Source organism: Pristiophorus japonicus, chromosome 25 (assembly GCF_044704955.1).
Source record: "Pristiophorus japonicus isolate sPriJap1 chromosome 25, sPriJap1.hap1, whole genome shotgun sequence".
Taxonomy (NCBI): domain Eukaryota; kingdom Metazoa; phylum Chordata; class Chondrichthyes; family Pristiophoridae; genus Pristiophorus; species Pristiophorus japonicus.
Window position 1 is genome coordinate 14,891,718 of NC_092001.1, and position 23,404 is coordinate 14,915,121.

Sequence of the window (23,404 nt, forward strand, 5' to 3'; positions counted from 1 at the left end):
ACAATTTTCCTATAATTGCTATGCCGACACCGTTCATGATTAAATCTACACAAATCTTATCGGTTCTGCGAAGTAACATGTCCCCGAATTCCTACAGCCCCGTTTAAATTGTACCATTTAGTTTATATTACTTCTCCTCATTTGTCCCTACAATATGCTTGACTGTGCAATTCTCTGCTTTAACTGTCCACTGCCATGTTTCTGTTGAAGTCACTGGCCTGACGATGTCCTCCTGCCTTCTGGTATGTTCCTCTCATTTTACTACTTGCAACTTTGCGACATTTGCAAACTTTGATATTCCGTCCTCAGGACTCAATTTCAGTAAATTAATAATGATCTTAAAGGTGCAGTGGTCCCAACAGCGCCACCCGGCTGATACCATCGTGTACTTATCCGTTGTCCAAATAACAAAAGTTCGCCACTACTCTCTGCTTTCTGTCACTCGGCGGATTTCGAATCTATGCAGCCACTGTCCCTTTAATACCATGGACTTCAATTTTGCCAGCAAATCTGCTATGCGGCATTTCATCAAGTGTCTTTTGAAAATTCATCAATTCAGTCAAGCATGATTTGTCTTTGACAAATTAGACTTGCATGAGCAGTAAAGACCAAAAGTTTACAACACCAGATAAATCCTTTGCAGGTGAAGAATTTTCAGTACCATGCACAAGGACACTGCAATTAAAGAATTGTATCAATTATTTGACAAATAAACTGTATTAATGTGACACCTCAATCCTGACATTTGGGCTAAGCGTAAGTATGATTGACTATCCCATAGACCGAACATAATTGGCGACCGTTTCAATACTGGGAATAATTAAGTATTCCATTGTCTGATGTGTTGACTGCCATCTCTAGTCAGACAGTCCCATGGAGAGCAGATTCTGGAATATGGAATATCGGGCGAATATATAGATGCACATTCGACGTAGCATGGTGGGATAACTATGAGTGTTAGTAATCTCACGGGAAATATATCCATGAGTGAGTTAGACTGGATCCTGGGTACCGGAAAAACCAAGGTTCCTGTGTTACATGAGAAGGTTTTCAACCCTAAGATTCTATCCGAATCTAATCAGCATCACAGAAAGGAGAGCAGCGACAGAGAGGCGAGCGTGTGGAGGCCTATAAAGGCCAGCTGGTGCAGCTGCAGCTGGGTGAGAAGGCAAAAAAGAAGTCGAAAGACATCGAAAGGTGACGTCACAGACAAGGGGATAAGTGATTGGCTGGTGATTGGTAAGTAGATTTTCTTGTTAATTTCATTATCAGTAATTAACCTACAACATTGTTGTTCCCAATTTAAGTTTATCTAAGGGTTAAGTTATCTAAGGGACAGCTCAGACTATTGTTATGCTCCTCCTGTAGTATGTGGGAAGTCATTGACGCCTCCGCTGTCCCTGCTGACTAGATGTGCGGGAAGTCCTGCAGCTCCTGACGGACTGCATTGCGGCGCTGGAGCTTCGGGTTGAAGAACTCTGGATCATCCACAACGCTGATAATGACGTGAATAGCACGTTTAGTGAGTTGGTCTTGCCGCAGGTAAAGCGTACACGGCCAAATAGGGAATGGCTGACCAACAGGAAGTGCAGTGCAATGAAGGTTGTGCAGGGGGCTCTCCGCTCATCCTCCTGCAAAACAGATACACCACTTTGGGTACTCTTGAGTGCATGACTCATCAGGGGAACACAGCAGCAGCCAAATTCATGGCACCGTGGGTGACAGTGCTGCAAAGGAGGGCAGGAAAAAGAATGGGAGAGCTATGGTGATAGGAAATTCAATTGTAATGGGAATACATACACGTTTCTGCGGCCACAACCGAGATTCCAGGATTATATATTGCGTCCCTGGTGCAAGGATCAAGGATGTCTCGGAGCGGGTGCAGGGCATTCTGAAAAGGGAGGGTGAACAGCCAGTTGTCGTGATGCATCTCGGTATCAAAGACATAGGTAAAAAATGGGATCAGATCCTACAAGACGAATTTAGGGAGCTAGGATCTAAATTAAAAATAGGACCTCAAAAGTAGTAATCTCAGGATTGCTACCAGTGCCACCTGCTAGTCAGAGGTCGAATCGCAGGAAAGCTCTGATGAATACATGGCTTGAGGAGTGGTGCAGAAGTGAGGGTTTCAAATTCCTGCGACATTGGAACCAGTTCTGTGGGAGGTGGGACAATTACAAACCGGATGGTCTGCACCTGGGCAGGACTAGAACCAATGTCCAAGGCGGAGTGTTAGCGAGTGCTCTTCGGGAATGGTTAAACTAATATGGCAGGGGATGGGAACCTATGCAGGGAGTCAGGGGGAAGTAGAATAGGGCAGAAGCAAAAGATAGAAAGTGGAGGGGAGAGAAACCGAAGGCAAAAAGGAAAAAGGGCCACATTATGGCAAACTTCTAAACGGGCAAAGTGTGTTAGAAAGACAAGCATGAAGGCTGTGTGCCTCAATGCGAGGAGTATTTGGAATAAAGTGGACAAAAATTAACTACGCAGATAGCAGTTAAAGGGCATGATGTAATTGTCATCTCGGAGACATGGCTCCAGGAGGACCAAGGCTGGTAACTCAACATCCAGGGGTATTCAACATTTAGGAAGGATAGACAGAAAGGAAAAGGTAGCGGATTGGCATTGCTGGTTAAAGAGGAAATTAATGCAATAGTAAGAAAGGACATTAGCTTGGATCATGTGTAATTGGTATGGGTGGAGCTACGGAATCCCAAGGTGAAGAAAACGCTCGTGGGAGTTGGGTACAGAGCACGAAACATGAGTAGTAATGTGGGGGTCAGCATCAAACAAGAAATTAGGGATGCATTGAATAAAGGTACTGCAGTTATCATGGGCGACTTTAATCTACATATTGATTGGGCGAACCAAATTGGTAGCAATGCGGTGGGGAGTATTTCCTGGAGTGTATTAGGGATGGCTTTCTGGACCAATATGTAGAGGAACCAAGTAGGGAGATGGCAATCCTAGATTGCCTGATATGTAATGAGAAAGGACTAATTAGCAATCTTGTTGTGCGAGGCCCCTTGGTGAAGAATGACCATAACATGGTAGAATACTTTATTAAGGTGGAGAGTGACACAGTTAATTCTGAAGCTAGTGTCCTGAACTCAAGGAAAGGTAACTTCGATGGTTTGAGGCGTGAATTGGCTAGAATAGACCGGCAAATCATACTTAACGCATTTACGGTGGATAAGCAATGGCAAACATTTAAAGATCACATGGACGAACTTCAGCAATTGTAAATTCTTGTCGAGGGTAAAAACAACTGTGGCTAACAAGGCAAATTAAGGATAATGTTAAATCCAAGGAAGAGGCATACAAATTGGCCAGGAAAAGCAACACACCTGAGCACTAGGAGAAATTTGGAATTCAGCAGAGGAGGACAAAGGGTTTAATTAAGAAGGTGATAATAGAACACGAGAAGAAGCTTGCCGGGATAAAATTATTGCAAAAGCCTCTATAGATATGTGAACAGAAAAAGATTAGTGAAGACAAACTTCGGTCCCTTGCAGTCGGATTCGGGCGAATGGATAATGGGGAACAAAGAAATGGCAGACCAATTGAACAAATACTTTGGTTCCGTCTTCACGAAGAAAGACACAAATAACCTTCCGGAAGTACTAGGGAACCGAGTGTCCAGTGAGAAGGAGGAACTGAAGGATATCATTATTCGGTGGGAAATTGTGTTTGGGAAATTGATGGGATTGAAGGCCGATAAATCACCGTGGACTGATAGTCTGCAACCCGGAGTAATTAAGGAAGTGGCCCTCGAAATAGTGAATGCATTGGTGATCATTTTCCAACAGTCTATCGACTCTGGATCACTACCTATGGACTGGAGGATAGCTACTGTAAGATCATTTTTTCAAAAGGGAGGGAGAGAGAAAGCGGGTAATTATAAACCGGTTAGCCTGACATCAGTGGTGCGAAAAATGTTTGAATCAATTATTAAGGATGAAATAGCATCGCATTTGCAAAGCAGTCACAGGATCGGTCCAAGTCAGCACGGATTTATGAAGGGAAAAACATGCTTGACAAATCTTCTGGAATTTTTTGAGGATGTAACTTGTAAAGTGGACAAGGGAGAAACTGTGGATGTGGTGTATTTGCACTTTCAAAAGGATTTTGACAAGATCCCACACAAGAGATTGGTGTGCAAAATCAAAGTACATGGTATTGGGGATAATATACTGATGTGGATAAAGAACTGGTTGGTAGACATGAAGCAGAGTCGGGATAAACGGGTCATTTTCAAAATGGCAGTCAGTGACTAGCGGAGTGCCGCGGGCCTCAGTGCTGGGGCCCCAGCTCTTTACAATATACATCAATGATTTGGATGAAGAAATTGAGTGTAATATCTCCAAGTTTGCAGATGACACTAAACTTTGTGGCGGTGTGAGCTGTGAGGGGGACGCTCGGAGGTTGCCGGCTGACTTAGACAGGTTAGGTTAGTGGGCAAATGCATGGCAGATGCAGTATTATGTGGATAAATGTGAAGTTATTGACTTTGGGGGCAAAAACGCGAAGTCAGAATATTATCTGTATAGCAGCAGATTTGGAAATGGTGAGGTACAATGAGACCAGGGCGTCATGGTTCATCAGTCATTGAAATTTGGCATACAGGTACAGCAGGCGGTGAAGAAGGCAAATGGTTCGTTGCCCTTCAAAGCTAGGCGATTTGAGTATAGGATCAGGAAGGTCTTACTGCAGTTGTACAGAGCCTTGGCGAGGCCTCACCTGGAATATTGCATTCAGTTTTGGTCTCCTAATCTGAGGAAGGACGTTCTTGCTATTGAGAGAGTGCAGAGAAATTTCACCAGATTTATTCCCGGGATGGCAGGACTGATATATGAGAAGGTACTAGATCAACTGGGCCTTTATACATTTGCGTTTAGAAGGATGAGAGGGGATCTCATAGAAACATATAAGATTCTGACGAGACAGGACAGGTAAGATGCGGGTAGAATGGCCCCGATGTTGTGGAAGTCCAGAACCAGGCGACATAGACTTAAGATTAGGTGTAGGCGATTTAGGTCTGAGATGAGGAGAAACTTCTTCACTCAGCGAGTTGTTAACCTGTGGAATGCCCTGCCGCAGAGATTTGTTGATGCCAGTTCATTGGATATATGCAAGAGTGAGTTAGATATGGCCTTTACCTCTCAGGGGATCAAGGGGTATGGACAGAAAGCAGGAAGGGGGAACTGAGGGAATGATCAGCCACGATCTCATTGAATGGTGGTGCAGGCTCGAAGGGCCGAATGGCCTAGTCCTGCACCTTTTTTCAATGTTTTCTATGTTTCTATGTGGCAGATTGGAGGAAATGATTTGCGTGAAAACTTGGGTAAGAGTGATAATTTCTGGTAAGGCTTAAATTAATAGTGGAGAAAAGTAAGGAACAATCTAGAGCAAACATTTTAAATTCGAAGGGGTAAATTTCAATGGGAGGAGAGCGGTCCTAGCCAAGGTAAAATCGAACCAATGAGTGTTAGGATGATCTGTAACAGGACAATGGGTGATCTTTCAGGAGTAGATGCATCAGGTACAGGCTAGTGACATACCAACACGAGGTAACGAAAAGTGAAACAAAATCACGGCTCCTTGGATGACGAGGGAGTTAGAGAATATGATTGAACAAAAAAGAGGTTGTATGATGCATGTCAGGAGAATTTTTCAAGTGAGAATCAGCCCAATTGCCATTGGTTACTCGGGGAACTGAAGAGGATAGAAAGACAAAAAGCACCCAGCCCAGCCACTCCGCCCTACACCACTACAACACCCCTTACACAAAAAACATCTACACTCCACCCCAACCGGTGCCAGGAGAGGCAAAAAACAGATAAAAACCGAAATCAATTTATGGAAAAAAATCTGGGATAATTCCTCTCCAACCCATCCAGGCGATAGAAACTTGTCCAGGAAATCACCCTGGCGGTATTATATTTCCTGCAGTACTTACAATTATATCTGCGCCATCCAACAAAAGGTCTTCCAGTCTAATCCCAATTACCAGCTCTAAGTACGTAATCCTGCGGGTGGGTTAATGGTGTGGAAAGATGGTGAAGTTCACAAGTAAAACTGCGTGAATCTGAAACGCTGTGGGAAGCCGCTAGTGCAAATAGTCCGCAGTCATGCCTCCTCAATAACATACACTTTCTGTCAGCGAGTTTGGTTGGAATTTCAACAGATGCAGCACTAGCGCATAGTTGCGCAGTTCACAGCCTCCGGACGTCCCAAAGCGCATCACAGCCAATGCAGCATTTTAGAATGTAGTCACTGTTGTATTGTATGAAGCGCGGCAGTCAATCTGCGCACAGCAAGCTGCCGCAGACAGCATTAATGCTAATGACCAGGTAATCTGTCCTGTGTTATGTTGATTGTGGGATAAATATTGATCATGGTGATTGGCGTCACAGTCTTATTCAATTTGAAGACAGTCATTCATGTAAATAATGACGCAGCTGTGTGACAACTTTCTCACACCTTCCTGTACTGATCCCAAGACTCTTACAAGGGAGGAAGCCCATTCTTCCCAATCTAATTGAGTTCTGCTGAACAACCGCAGGTCTCACCCCATTGTTCAAACCAGTTATTTCCGAAATCATGTCTGGGATTTCACCATCACCGCTCTGCCTGGAGTCCACTCTCAGTGCTGATTATTCTCCTGATGTCAGTCCTGAAGTGTTCATTGTTAATTTTGAGCATGTTCCACCTTGGTCTTTCTCCTACAATGTAATTTCAAATGGTATTGCACAAAAGCTAATATCTTGCCTATCACTGTAATGCCATGTTACAGATGCCTACATGCTAAACTGTCCAGGATATCGATTTGCAAACCCTGCGGGTATGGTTAAAATCCAACCGCCTCCCTGTTCCCCCACGCATGTTCTGCAGGATCGGCGAGCATTGGGTAATGTTGCTCCCTCCACTGGCCGCTGTGCAGTACTACAACACCTTGTGCAGCTGCTCTCTCCTCTGTCTCCCTGAAGTTCAAAGGTCAGGAAGTCAAGCCGGTGAAGACAGTCAATGGAATACTGCCCTTCATTTGTCGATGCATAGAACACAATAGCAAGGACGTTATGCTCGAATATATAAAACACTGTTCAGGACGTTGCTGGAGAACTGTGTGCAGTTCTTGTCACCAGATTACAGGAATGATGTGATTGCACTGTAAAGGATGCAGAGGAGATTGACAAGTATGTTGCCGGTACTGGAGAATTTTGGCAATGAGCAAAAAATTGGAGATGCTGGTCTGTTTCCTTTGTAACTGAGCAGACTGAGGGGTGACCTGATTGAGGTATTTAATATTATGAAGGGCCTGGTAAGAGAGAATAGGAAGGACCTAATTCCCTCGACAGATCGATGATCCAGCAAGGGATATAGATTTAAAGTAACTGGGGGGAGATTTACAGGAGACATGAGGGAAAATTTCTTCAGCCCGAGTGTGGCAGTATCTGGAAGAATGGTAAAGGCAGAAAGCATCATCACATTTTAAAAACACTTGGATGTTCACTTGAAGTGCTTAGCGTACAGGCCTCGGGACCAGAGTTGGAAGGTGGCATTAGGCTAGATAGCTCTTGGTCGGCCGATGTGGAAACTATGTGCTGAAATAGCCTCTTTCTTGATGTAAATTATAATGATTCTATCATCCTGTACAGTACTACAGCATCTGCGACAGATGCTCCCTCCTTTGGCCGCTGTCCAGTATTGCACCACCTGGTACTGCTGCTCCCTCATCTGGGCGCAATACAATACTGCACCATCTGATACTGCTGCACCATCCTCTGGCTGCTGCACAGTATTGCACCTCCTGATACAGCTGCTCCCTCCTCTGGGCGCAATATATTACTGCGACACCTGATACTGCTGCACCATCATCTAGCCGCTACGCAGTATTGCAACACCTGCTCGTTCCAACCCTGGCAACATTGCGCTGAAAATGCGGCCCGTTTGCACAGATCATCAGTGTTCTAAATGAACTGTCAGCTTCTGTTGGTGAAGCCAGTTTTTGAAATGCCATTACATCAGGGCAGAGATTTTTTGAAACTATCGGCTGTACAAGAGATCCCTCCCACGCAGGAGAAATTCTCAACCAGTGTATAAAATGTACTGGGTTAGAACTCCACCCTGCCATCATGTCATAACAACACGATTTACACCTAACCCAGATTCTACATCCTTTGGGCCACGACCACTTACTGAGGCAGGGTGAACTGGTCCCATTTTATTATCAGTGTCCATTTGTATAATAGATATTTTCTTACTTCATTGAGCAAGATGGTCCTTCAGCATCCACGTCACGACGCATCGGACACGTGAGCTAATTAAAATGAACATAGCTCCAGTTTGGACGATAAATGCAACTTTAGGATTCATAGGCAAATAGACAAGTGTAACCGACGGTCTAAATCTCCAACAGAGAATGCCGGGTAGCTGATAGATATTTGTGAGATGCTGTGAGATTTTCTTTTGAATTGGCTCAATGGATTAAATGGTTAAAGCAGGAGCTCCCGGATCGTATTCTCAGCGGGCGTGTGTTGAACACATGTTGTTTATATTGTCTGCGAATGTCAGCAACAAATAATAAACCAATGGTGGAGTGATTAAACTTCGGGATACTTAAGAAGCCAAAATTAGAGAAGCGCAGATATCTTGTGGGGTTGTGGGGCTGGATGAGATTATAGAGATAGGGAGGGGCGATGCCACGGTGGGGGATGGGGTGGCGGGGATTTGGAAACATTTACTTCAATTTTAAAATATTTTAATAAAGGTACAGTTGACAGTTTCAGCAGCAGCTGAGCCGAGGCAGCGGTGCAGTCAGATGGAAGTGGAAATAGGTAATCATGGTTATAGAGTGGATAGGTGGATGGAGGCTCATCTTGGGGTCCAATGTGACACAAAAGTTGCTAACCGTCTGTTTCAGCCTCAAAAATTTGTCTGGTGGAGTACTGGACCGGATAGCTAGGAACACAACTTATATAATAAAGTGGAACAGCGTTGCTCCTGCCTCTACTGCCGTTGTAAGGCATCTGGTCGTCTTTAAAAAGTGTAAGTCGGCTGGAAATTCCTTACATTGTGGGGTAACTTTAACTTTCGGCCACAGTATAAAATTCGCAATATGGAATTTGCCACCGATAGGCCAATTTACCTTTCCGCTGAAGTGAATGGAAGGGAAAATGGAGTGGAACCTATAATTAGCTGACAATTCGATATCACCCATTTTACATTATCACCTAAATTCAAAAGGACTACGTTTGCCGGACAATATTTTCCACAAACGCAATCCCATTTGTCACCAGCACGATATAAGGATGGTATTATCTGCAGACTGGTTCCTGAGTCCACCCCACATTGAGCAGGCCGTTATGTTTATTGCAGCTGAGGCTTTCTGTGACTTTGCCAGCCTGTTGATTATAAGTGTTTATTGCTCTTTAGCTTCGGCCTGGACTGTTGGTTCTCGCTTTCGTCAGCTCTGCTGAATGTACAATATTGGACTGGGCACGTGCATTTCCCGGTGGGAATCCCACTATTCCCATATCAAGAGGGGAGAAAGAACAGGGCGGCTGTGAGTCTCTTGTAGTGAGGCATCACAAATGAATGTTTCCACAACCTCCTGCAGAAAAAATCCAATTCAATGCAAAGGGTAATCGGACAATATTTATAATGGGTGGCACATCCACGATCACTCATTTTACACTATCTTAAAGAGTTACAATGCCAACTTGTAGCGATTTGACCATCACACCACAAACCCGCCATTGGGAGGAGAAACCGCTTCAAATCTCTCTTCAGCCTGAATCCAACCAGCAACATCTCCGCAGATGCATCTGAGAAGCTGAGCTCCTTTCTGCTGTTGATCGCCAGCCCAGAGCATCCTGCTGCTTCAAGGCACTTCCTGCAACTTCAAAAGTGACGTCCCTCTGTAATTACCTTCAAGCTTTTAAAAGCTGCATCAACACTAAATATCACTTCCTGCCAATAGTGACGACTTAATAAGGAGTTACTTTTGCCCTCCTCAGCTTTGCATCGTTAATGAGGATCCAGCAGGAAGCTTCAGTGGGTTAATGTTGGCAGTGCAGTGAGCGGACATCAGCCTTGCTCCCATCGAACCTGCCAACAAGAGGACTATTCATCACAAAATTGCAAGAGAATAAAAATAGTCAGAAGTCTGATTTTTCAAGGTCAGAGCAAATTGTACATTCCATAATTGGATTTACTTAAAACAATATTGTGCAACTTTATGCATTTATCATCTAACTGATACCATTTAAAGTACTTATACAGGCAACAGCTCGGAATGATCAGATGTCATTTCCACATAGGCGGAAAGAGCAGTTATATAGTGGCAAAGATAAACAGTAAATGAGAATACTGACTTACAAGGAACACCACGAAGCTTGAGAATAAGGTAAAAAAAATATTCTATCTGTGCAAGCATTGGACATCCCATTTTCTATGAGAACCGATGTAGCTTGTTGGTGTTAATGACACAAAGATGAGATATCTTCAGATGAAACCCTCATGTATATCTGAGAGCGGGCCCATGATACAATTATATCACATACTAATTGACATTAGTTACATCCTTGGTACAATAGTGATTAGGGGTTATTTCTAATGCCAGTGGTAAGGTAAACATCACAATAAAAAAAGCTCGAATGTCACGTAATATAATGTCTTTGAAAGGTCAAAAATAACTGGTGCAGATCCTTCTGGGACGTGAACACTCACAATTGTTAATTGTGGTGCAGGAACGAAGTCACATCAGAACAATGAACAGAGTAATCACAAACTGGGTTTAACTTTGCTCAACACTAAAGCACACAATTTCTTTTATGGTATATGTAGTTTTGTTTTTGATAAATACAAGCTTTATATTTCTTGATACCACGGAATGTGAACGTTAAACACATTTTGAAAAGAGACAAGTGTGTTTTACATTTTTCATGTTTACTTCTCTTTGTTCATCAGGTGGCGGCTGCAAGTGATCGGGACTGTATTCCTTCTGATTTAAAACACAAATTATCAACCCGAATCACTCTCAGATCAAGTTTGTGCAGAGGAAAGCAGCATCATTATCATAGTCAGTACTCAAAACGAGGCTGAGTTGCTTCCATGCCCGAAATGGATGAGTTCACAGGCGTTTCAATGAAGGACATAAAATTCTGGATCCTGAACTACATATTAAAGGGTGGAAGATGCCTGTGCGTGGATTTTATTGACGTGTGGTGGCCGTTGCAAACCAGCCACCACACGGGCTTGACAGAGCGAGATCTTAGTCCAGTGGCAAGGATGAAACAATTCGACTGGAGATCTGCTCTGCTGCATGGACCTCCTGCGCAGACATATTGCAGTGTGGGCTGGCCTGTGCTGCCGCTGCACCCTTGCTTCTTTTGGGCCCCGAACTCACGCCTCTCCAGCGCCCTGATCACATTACACTACCATCTCTCGCCGCTCCTTCGCCCCGACATTGCCGTTCCTGCTTTGTCTCCCCAAGCTACAATCACTGACCTGGACCTTGTTGACGTCACGCTTCGCTGCCGTCACCCTGCTGCACCAGCTCACACTGCTCCCAGAAGTAGTACGGCTCCACACATACCTGGAAGCACGACCTGCGTCAGAACACCAGCGGCAGATCAACGCAATAAAAGGTGCGGCGTGCGGCCCAGGTTCAGCGTGGAAGGGAAAACTTCAGAGGAAAGAAGCACGTTACACACAGCCCACCACACAGTGGGGTATCCAGACAACACCAATATGACATTTTCCGATTTTACAGTCCAGCCCTCATGTCACCACTTTGAATGGAATTGCACATGGTTTGCCATCAATTTGTGCTGCTTCTGGACCCCAATACGAACTTGATTGTCTCATTTCACATAGAACGCGTACAGAGAGCGCATAGAAAAGGAAATTATAAATTAAATGACTCAGATTGCAAAGTGCTGCAATACAGACAGACCTGCGGGTCCTTGTGCATGAAACACGAAAAGTTAATATGTAGATACACAAAGTAATCAGGAAGGCAAATGGAATGTTGGCCGTTATTGCAAGCGGGATAGAACATAAAAGCGGAAAAGTCCTGTTACAACTGTACAGGATATTGGTGAGGCCACACCTGGAGTCCTGCATTGAATTTTGTTCTCCGTATTTAAAGAAGGATATCCTAGCATTGGAGGATGTACAGAGACGGTTCATTATGTTGATTCCGAAGTTGAGGGAGTTGACTTATGAAGATGGGTTGAGTAAGTTGGGTCCATACTCCTTGGAGTTCAGAAGAATGAGAATGATCTTATTGAAACATAAGATAATGAGACGGCTCGACAAGGCGGATGCAGAGAGGATATTTCCAATCATAGGGTAATCTAAAGCTAGGGGACACTATCTCAGAATAAGGGGTTGCCCATTTAAAACTAAGATCAGGAGAAATGTCTTATTTCAAAGGGTTTGAAATCTATGGAATTTTCTGCCGCAGACAGCTGTGGAGGCTGGGTTATTGAATATATTTAAGACGGAGATAGACAGATTGTTGAGCTATTACAGAGTATAGGTTTACGGGGAGCGGGCTGCCAAGTGCAGCTGAGTCCAGGACCAGATAAGCCATGATCTTATTGAATGGTGGAGCAGGCTGGAGACTCAAAAGGCCTACTCCTGCTCCTATTTCTTATGTACTCACATTCTTATTTCACCTCATTAGAATTGGCTGATTTAAAGTCAGGCCCCAGATATGACAAAACAAAGGCTAACCCACTGTAACAGCACCTGTTCCCGTTCTAATCTTTATCTCCAATACCGATAATGATCTTTCTGTTGATTAATACTGCAGCCACAGCTTTTCCATACAGAAATGATTATTTTTGTGAACAGATAGCATGAAAGACGATGAACAAAATGTGAATTGTTGACTAAGTTTAGTAATGAATTTATCATTGAGTTCTGTTCAGTAGATTACGGAATTCAGTACTCATAACAAACTTATATAGGATTACATAGCAGCTACACCACAGAAATGAGCCATTAGTTCTAACCAGTACATGCCAACATTTATGCTCCACTCGAGTCTCCTCCCGGCTTTCCACATCTAAATCTATCAGCATAAACCTATATTTCCATCTCCCTCATATGCTTGTCCATCCTACCCTTAAGTGCATCTGTACTACTCGAATCCACACACCTGTGGTAGCGAGTTCCACCTTCTCACCAATCTATGGGTGCAGGAGTTTCCTCGGAATTCCCTATTGGGGTTTTTGTGACTATCTTTTATTGATGGATTATAGTTTTGATCTTCCACAAAAGTAGAAACATTTTCTCTGCATCCATTTTATCAAAACCTTTTATAATTTGAAAACCTCTATTAAGTCATCTTTCAGCTTGTTTTTTTCAAGATAAAATAGACACAGCCTTTCCTGATATATATACCCTCGCATTGCTTATATCATCATTGTAAACCATCTCAGCAGTGCCTCTACATTCTTTTTATAATATGGCAGCCAGAACTGTACGCAATCCTCAGAGTGTGCCCTAACCAAGCTTTGATATTGGTTTAGCATAACTTTCCTAGTTTTCAAATCTATATCGCTAGAAAAAAACCCTAGTGCTTCGTTTGCTTTCCTTATTGTCTTGCTAACCTGTGTCAGAATTTTTATCAATTTGTGTACTTGTACTCTGACATCCCTTTCTTCTTCTACCCTACCCGTACTCTCACCCTCCAAATAAAAAGTGACCTGCCTATATTTCGTACCAAAGTTAAATACCTCACATTTATCTGCGTTAAACTTCATTTCCCAATTATATGCCCTTTCTGCAAGTTTATTAATGTGCTCTTGTAATTTGTTGCAGTCCTCCTCAGTAATGACTACTCCCCCCACCCCACCCCCACCCCACAATTTGGAGCTATCTGCCAATTTATAAATTGTGTTTTTGATTCCAAAGTCTAATTCATTGATATAAATTGTGAACAACAGTGGTCCCAGCCCTGATTCTTGTGGAGCACCATTAAAAACCTTCAGCGCCTTTGAATAGCTACCCATACTCTCGGTTTTCGGTCCTGAAGTTATCTAGCTATTCATTCTGCTACTTGTTCCCTGACTCTGCTTTCTCTGACCATGTCCATCAGTCTAATATGTGGTATATTGTCGAAGACGTGTTGGAAATCTAAATAAATTATATCCACTGCATTACCGTTGTCGTCTCTCTGTTACCTCTTAAAAACATCAATGAGGTTCGTTCCTTTAGAAAACCATGCTGACTATTTGTTATTACATTTTTGGTTTCTAGATGTTGTTCTATTTTCTCCATTAATAGGGATTCAGCTATTTTTTCTGCCACTGGTGTTAAGCTAACTGGCCTTTAATTGCCTGGATATGTTCTATCCCCCTTCTTAAATATACATACAATGTTAGGTATCCAAACGTCCTCAGGCACTACAGCTTTTTTTTAAATTATTATTAAATATGTGTAGCAACGCCTCTGCTATCTCTTCATTAGATTCTTTTTAAATGCGTAGACGCAATCCACCCGGACCGGGGCTTTTATACTCTTTGGATTTGATCAGTTTATTTAATATATCCACTCTTTTTATTTTAATTGCTTTATCTCATTACTAATTTCATCATCCAATGTCTACCTGTTCTATCTCCCTCATAAATATTGAAGCTAAATAAGTGGTTGATGTTTCTGCCATGTCTCCATCGTTACCTGTGGTATTATACTGTCTATTACTTAATGGCTTTGTTCCCATGGCAACCTTCCTTTTTTATTGATGTGGCTGTGAAGTATTTTACTGCTTTGTTTTATCTTTCTTGATAATTTAGTTTCAGATTTCAACTTTGCCTTGCTAATATGTTTTTGACTTATCTCCTAATCGTTGTGTCTTTTTCCACTGTCATGCACTGCCCGGCTGTCTATGTACTTAAAGTATGCTTTTTTCCTTACCCTCAATTATTGCATTATGGCTTTATTCATCCATTAGTGTTTAGTTTGTTCTTTCATTTCCGTGGTATATATTGTTCCTGCACTAAATAATCTGTCATTCATTTGAGCCGTCTAGTTTTTCTTCAGTTCTCTACCCTGCATCTGCCTAAACTTTCTCACTTTTCTCAATCATAAACATGGACGTAAAGTATGTTTCTGCCTGTGACATAATTTGAAAAAATTGAAAAGATCCTGCTCGAATCAATAGGTTTCGCTCGTAACTGACTGGAAGAGATCCACGGACCAACAGATGAACTGTAACCGATTGCCCAGCTGCTGAGAGGCCTCATAGGTGGAACTGGTTCTGGCAGCACTTACTCCATCAGTTACATCAAGGAGCAGTATATCGTGTTTCACTGGCAGCGGATTTTAATTGGACACCATTCAGCTGTGATGTTCTTAATATTCTTGCCAAATTAAACATTATGTTATCATGAATACGGACTGTTTGGAAATATATATGTTTGACAGTAATACTCCCTTTGATATAACTGCATATCAAGCAGGGCCTATAACAGGAGGGGTGATACTATCCCGCACATTTAGCGCTCAGCCTGAGATGAATTTCTACCCCATGTCCTGTGAATATCAGTGATGGCTTAAAATGGGCGGTAGTAGAACAGCCACCGATTTCACATCTCGCCAATTTTCCATTCCGTTCGCTACAGTAACAACTTTAAAGGGAAAAGTTGCACTAATATTTCATATTTATATATTTAACATTGGCTGCTGAAAATATGGCGAAGAGTGCCAAAGGATGGATTGGTATTAGGATCTCTGGAGGCACATAAAAACCTGGAGCAATGTTGGTGGAATACGCAATTGATAACGATTTGTTTCTTTAAACATGCCAAACTGCATAGGACTGAATATTCAGGCCGCCCTCCCAGGGGACACAAGGCAGTGAGAACACTAAAAATGATGGGAATGGCCTAATGGGAACAGCCTGTTGTCACTGTGGCTGCGGAAATTTTGCCATGGACCAACACTAGGTGGCCAGAATGGTCCAGTGACTCAGGCGGGAAGCTCTTTCAGAATGAACAATAATGCCCGATGATGGACGTAAGAATTCGGAGCAGGAGTAGGGTAGTCGGCCCCTTGACCCAGCTTTGCCTTTCAATAGGTTCATGACTGATCTTCGAACACAACTGCACTTTGCTGCATTATCCTTATATCCCTTGATAAAAGTAATATTCAATAATCTGTCGACCTCTGTCTTGAATACACTCAAAGACTGAGCCTCTACAGTCCTCTGGGTGGAGAACTCCAAATATTCACCACCCTCTGAGTGGAGAAACTTTTCCTCATTTCAGTAATAAATGGGCGAACCCTTATCCTGAGACTGTGGCCTCTGGTTCGAGACATAACCCATACAGAGGAAATATCGGCCCTGCATCTACTATGCCAGGCCCTGTCAGAAATGTGTATGCTTAAATAAGATCACATCTCATTCTTCTACACTCTAGAGAATACAGGCCAAGTCTACTCAACTCTCCTCCCAGGACAATAGCTCTACTGCCCCCACCCCCACCAATCCCAGGAATCTGTCTGGTGAACCTTCTTTGCACTCTCTCAATGTCAAGTGTATCCTTCCTTAGGTAAGGAGATGAAAACTGTACCCAAAACTCCAGGTGCGGTCTCACAGGACCCTATATAATTCCAGTAAGATGTCTTTATGCGTATACTCAAATCATCTTGTGATAAAGGCCAGCATACAATTTGTTTGCATCGTTGCTTGTTGTACCTGCATGAAAACTTTCAGTGATTCGTGTACAAGGACACCGGGTCCCTCTGATCAACAACATTTCCCAATTTCTCAAAATGTATCAAAATACTCTCCTTTTCTATTTTTCCTACCAAAGTAGATAACTTAATATTTTCACGTTATATTCCATTTGCCAAGTTCGTGCTCATTCACTTAGCCAGTCTATATCCTTTTGAAGGCTCTTTGCATCCTCCTCAAAAATTACATTCCCACCTAGCTTTTTATGATCTGAAAATTTGGATATATTAAATTATGTTCACCTGCTCCAAATACATTTTATAGATTGTGAATAGCTGGGGTCCACGCAACGATCCTATCGGCACCCCACTCGGTACACCCTGCCAACCGGATATTGGCCCATTTACTTCTACTTTCTTATTTCTGTCCATTATCCATTTCTCAATCCATGTTAATATATTACCCCAAATCCTATGAGCCCTAATATTGTTTAATACCCTCTTGTATGGCACCTTTTCGAGTGCCTTCTGAAAATCAAAATACACCAAACTCATTGGTTCCCCCTTACCTAAGACTTGACATCAGAGCCGATTGCCATTCTTGGAGAGAACTAAACCGAAGGTTGGACGTTCACCTTTCACCAGTTCGACCAGTGTTCCGGAAAGTTACGTTTCACATTGTGCATAAAGTAAGCTCCTCAGGATACAGGAAATATACTGCCGGTCTGCAAAGTTCAAACTCGGCCTTGCCTTCTCATCAATTTCCCAGGAATTTCTTGCAGCAGCTATTAACATCTAGCTAGCCGACATTCCCTGGAGTCAAATCCATCGATACGTTAGCAATCAGTGGGATTCAAATAATATCACAGCCTGAATTCACACATATATTATTTTCCACCGTCATGCAGCAACTAATGTGCTTCCGCTCCCTGGGAAGATTGCTACAGTTGACTGTGGGCAAATTTAGGGATTGATGTTAACATCCTGCTATTGACAGCCCGTCATCTGTTAACAAATTGTTTCTGAGCTACTTTGGAAGGATGGTTTGGAACATGAGTTCGATGGGGAAAATTGCTGCCGTCCCAGCTCCCAGTGCAATTTTAGGCGAGATATTTCATTCTCCACGAGCATCTCCCTGTACCTGGTGGCAGTGTAGTGAAGACCAGGAGCAATAGGGATCAGAATTTATGTTAACAACTTGGAAGAGGGGACTGAGTGTACCACAGCCGCCAAGTTTGCTGACGAGACAAAGATGGGAGGAAGGGCATTCTGTGAGGCGGACATAAAGAGACTGCACGAGGACATAGACAGGCTTAGTGAGTGGACAATAATTTGGCAGACGGAGTATAATTTTGGAAAGTGTGATGTGATGCACTTTGGCATGAAAAATCAAAGAGCAAGTTATTATTTAAACGGAGAAAGAATGCAAGGTGCTGCAGTACAGAGTGACCTAGCTGTATTTGTGCAAGAAACACAGGGGTATGCAGGTACAACAAATGATCAGGAAGTCCAAGGGAATCATGGACTTTATTGTAAAGGGGATGGAGTATAAAAGCAGGCAATTCTTTTTACAGCTTTACATGCATTGGTGAGGCCACAGCTGGAATACTACTTGCAGTTTTGGTTTCTATATTTACAAAATGATATAGTTGCTCTGGAGGCAGTTCTGAGAAGGGTCACTCGGTTGATGCCGGGGATGAGGGGCTTGACCTATGAGGAAAGGTTGAGGAGGTTGGGCCTCAACTCATTGGAATTCAGAAGAATGAGAGGTGATCTTATTGAAATGTTTTAGATTATGAGGGGGCTTGATAAGGTTGGCACAAGGAGGATATTTCCACTGGTGGTGGAGACTAGATTTAGAGGGCGTGATCTTACAATAATGGGCCTCGCATTTAAAACATAGATGAGGAGAAATTTCTTCTCTCTGAGGGTGGTGATGCTGTGGAATTCGCTGCCTCTGAGAGCTGTGGAAGCTGGGACATTAAATACATATAAAATAGAAATAGACAATTTCTTAAACAATAAGGTTTTATGGGGAGCGGGCAGAGAAGTGGAGCTGAGTCCATCAGTCCAGCCATGATATTATTGAATGGCAGAGCAGGCTCGAGGGCCTTATGCCCTACTCGTGCTCCTATTTCTTATGGTCTTATGGTCTTAATATGGCTGCGAATGCTCTGAAGACATACATTCTCCAGCTATTTGTAGTCAGAAGGTACCCAGCAAGTTTGCCGTTTAGACTCTGTCCCGGGAGAGTGTGTTTACAACATTCCCTTCCTTAATAAAGCAATCGAAGTGGGTTGTATGTTCCCTGAGAACCTCCGCTTGACCATCCTAACTCTCCCCACAGTTTCTGCAGCAGTTACAGTCATGATAGCAATTATTGTTAATGCCTCCGAAACATTCCACGGCTTCATCGACGAGATTTCTGATGTATATCCAGCTGACAGTAGCTACTCCCACGAAACAGCTTGAGGTGAATAAATAGGATCATGTGGCGTGCAGTTAACGGGCAAAAACAAGCGCAATATGGCCCAATTTCGTGAAATAACGGTCTGTACACCGAGGATCCTGAAATTGGACCCGCTGTTTCTCAGGTCTCCTGTCTGCTAAAACCGGCCTTTGATTCCTTGCATATGCTAATAACGGCACAACGCCTGTTTCCGATGTTCCTGGGAGATTGGGCTATTTGAGATGATTGGCTGTTGGTTCTGCTGCCGAAGATTCATTTCCGTTGCACAGCAAAAGCCTGATGTCAAGGCTCTTGGACAGTTTGAAAAAATTAAGGGCCCAGAATTTGCAGTCAGTGACGAAGCAAAGGCATTCAGCACTGGCCCCAAAGAAATCTGCCCACAAATATCTCGTGATCACTGTGGTGCGATGTTTGACTACTGCGACGTTCAGTTGAGATCGCGATGTGTGGTGGGGAATTACTTGCGTGCTCTGCTGTGACGTCAACAAGCTATCGAAGCAGCCAATCACAATGCAGAATTCTTGTGTCAAGCAGTGACTCTCTCTTATTTTGTAAAACTTGTCAATAATTTGAATGGCCAGCCACGCAAGAAAACACGGAAACTGGTAACTCTGACACAAAATGTTTCGCGTTAATGATAGAAGAAGAAAACAAATAACAGCGGGAAGTGTCATCAATTTTGTCCTGAAACGAGAAAGTAATTAATAATTGTAAGCATAATTTCTTTGCAAAGAGAATTGGAACTGGTAAGATTTTTACTTGGTAATTATTCAAGTAGGGTTGAAGATCTGATCTTAAATTCTCAATGATTGGGAGAAGCATTTGAGCCATGCCGCTCCTACTTTTCCGTGTGGATTTTATAGTGGTTTAATGCTACCTGTGTACTGCTGAAAACTGCTGCAATCAAGTTAATGGAAGGAAAGATCAGGACACCATTAACACATAACATCATTTGCCCAATCACGGGCATAGGCATTCTGTTAAATTTCCGCTTCAATAGATCGAGTTACTCAGCTTTAATTTGAACTAAAGGGTATATTTTTAAACAGATCAGACATTTGGGTGTGGAAATTCAGTGGGTACTAAATGGAGACAGGACAGGATGGTAAATGTTGTGCCAGGAAATGGTTTGCGTCTGGAGCGGAAATAATCATCAGCTGGGCCCCGAGTTTTCAGCGGAGCGCTAAGCTAGGCGTTCCACACCTCGTTTAGGGTGCTAGGCCGGCTAAGCAACTGAAAATCCCGAGCTAAAGAGCCAGCCTCGGAGCGCCGAAAAAGAGGCTTCCCTGGGGAATACAGCAACGGCCATAAAAACCTAAAAAAGCTCTCCAAATATCTTGCTCACCCCACATAAACATAACTCGCAACAATGAAAAATAACAAATACAATGGCACTTCCCGCAGGTAGTCATTCCTTCACTCACTGCCGCAGTTAAAGCTAGGACCTCCCGCTTTCCCAGTCAGTCTCACTGGGGCACGCAACGAGCCCCCCAGAAAACAGATTTAACAATGGTCTCGCAATCATGGGCCTTGCACACCAGTTCGCCACTAGAGGGCGGTACTGCTCCACTTCCCTGCAAAACAGGCGGCGAATGCCTCGGCGGGGAACTGGAAGCTGGACGCCCACCAGAAACGATTTCCACCGCAATTACCGCCGCTCTGGAGTGCAAACACAAGCGGTAACGGACCGAATTGCGAGCGCAATTTTTTTTACTGCCCCACACTAGTTTCAGAGATGTGTATAATATTTATTTACTGGTACCGTTACTATCTTAAGCGATCACAACACACGTGCAATGTATAACTACAAATAAAACAGATGCAAAATTGGAAGAGTACAGAGAAAAAACAAATCCTCAAGAAATGCATCCTCAAGGACTGCAAACCTGAACAAATATGTGGTATCCTTTAACTTTAGTTGATTCCCTTTATCATTATCGTTACCATTCATGTTTCTGTAAAACTGTTCATTGGATGTGGGCATTGCTAACAAGACCTTTATTTATTACCAATGCGTAATTGCCCTTGAGAAGGTAGTGGTTAGCTGCCTTCTTTCACTGCTGCAGTCCGTGTGGTGAAACTTCTCCACAGTGCTGTTAGGGCAGGAGTTGAAAAATACTAAATATAATAAAAGAAAATTCTTGTATTTTTGCAGCACCTTTCACGACCTCAGGATGTACTAAGTGCTTTGCAGCCAATTAAGTTATTTTGAAGTTTAATAACTCTGCCGTGATGTCAGAAACACGGCAGCAAATTTGCGCCATAAACAGAAGTGTGACAATGACTGGATAATCTGTTTTTTTTTATGATGTTGGTTGGTGGATAAATTTTGCTGAGAGCACTTGGGATAACTCCCCTGCTCTTCTTTGAATTGTGCCATGGAGATTGTTTACATCCACCTGAGAGAGCAAAAGGGGTCTCGATATAACGTCTCATCTGCAAGAGGGCACCTCTCATACTGGAGGCGAGTGTGCAGCCAGCTGACCCACGGTTCACACCTGCTTTGAAATGTTATTTGTGCATCTCAGTAAAATTAAGGTACTGTTTTCTATACCTGCACCATGCACATATCCATGAAATGTATTTAATTCATTAATATATCTAAATATTGCATATTAATTCATGTTGCATTCAAAATTATTATGTTTTGATGAGGACAGTAGGAATGCAGAAGTTGAGAATCCAGAACTGTACAAAATAATAATGGTACTTTTGGTGCAGAAGGAGCTCATTGTAGCAGCACACAAACATCCGAAACATCAAAGAAATTCTAATTGTTCAAATTTTATCTGATCCGTGACACAACTGCTGTACAGCTATTCAATCGGGATATGTAAAACCTTGAACATCTGATTTACTTCCATTTTCCTTTGAGTGTAGAAGAACCAGGGTGTATGTTTAAGAAGATTTAAGGACTTGATTTTGTGGATAGAGATAAACTATTTACTCTGGTGGGTCGGCCTCGAACAAGGGAGCATGAACTCAAATGTAGAGGTAAGCCATTAAGAGATGAAGTCAGGGAGCACTTCTTCACACAAAGGTTAGTAGAAATCTGGAAATTTTTCCCACAAAAAGGTGTTGAGGCTGGGAGTAAATTGGAAATTTCAAAATTGAGATTAACAGATTTTTTTTCGGCAATGTTACCCAATCAAGGTTAAGATGCAGATCAGCCATGGTCCAATTAAATGGGGTGGCACAGCCTTGAGGGGCTCAATGGCCTACCATGGTCAATTCAACCAGTAAGGGTGGACACTGATGGCAAGGGAATAGAGTTATAGAACATGTGTCTAAAATTATAGTTAAATATAAAGTGAGAGGAAATCCTTTTAACATTATTTAAACTGTCTGTACAGCAATGCACACGGTGACTGTAATACAACAGGTGAGCTGGAGGCAAGCATGAATTGCGAGGAAACATACACAGTAGGGATTACTGAGACATGTGTATGGAAACACCAGGACTGGGAATTAAACAATAAAAAAGGGAAAAGTAGAGGTTGTGTAGCTGTATTTATTAGTGATAAAATATTGTCAGTCGGACAAAGTGATGCAGTGATCAACAAGAGAAAAATAGAATCCATATGGATAGAAATTTTAATATAATAAAGAATCAATCACACTAATAGTTGTCGGGTATACGCCACCTAATAGTGGAAGGGAGGTGGAGGAAGAAATATGCAGCAAATTTGAGGAAATCAGTAAAAAACATAGAATAATAATCATGGGGGATTTCAACTTCTCCGTTATTTATTAGACAGAAGAGATAGGTAAAGGGGAGTTTCTGCAATCTGTACGGGACTCCTTTCTAACCCACTATGTAAAACGCCCAACATTCGCTATTGGATCTAGATTGGAGTACATCTCGGCAATACTTACCATTATATAATGGACTCGACTGCTGCCAATGAAATAAACTTGTTGCCCAGGCGTATTTCCAATGGTCTCTTGTTTGTTCTTGCAGGAGTTCGTAGTCAGCAGCCATTTTGATAGGATGGAAATTGTGCTGGGAAGATAGAAACATCGGAAATCGACGCGGGAGTAGACCATTCGGCCCTGCGAGCTGCACCACCATTCCATATGATCATAACTAATCATGCAACTTCAGTACCCCATTCTTGCTTTCTCTCCATACACCCTGATCCCTTTAGCAGTAAGGGCCATATCTAACTCCGTTTTGAATATATCTAACGAACTGGTCTCAACAACCTTCTATGGTAGAGAGTTCCACAGGTTTAAAATAAT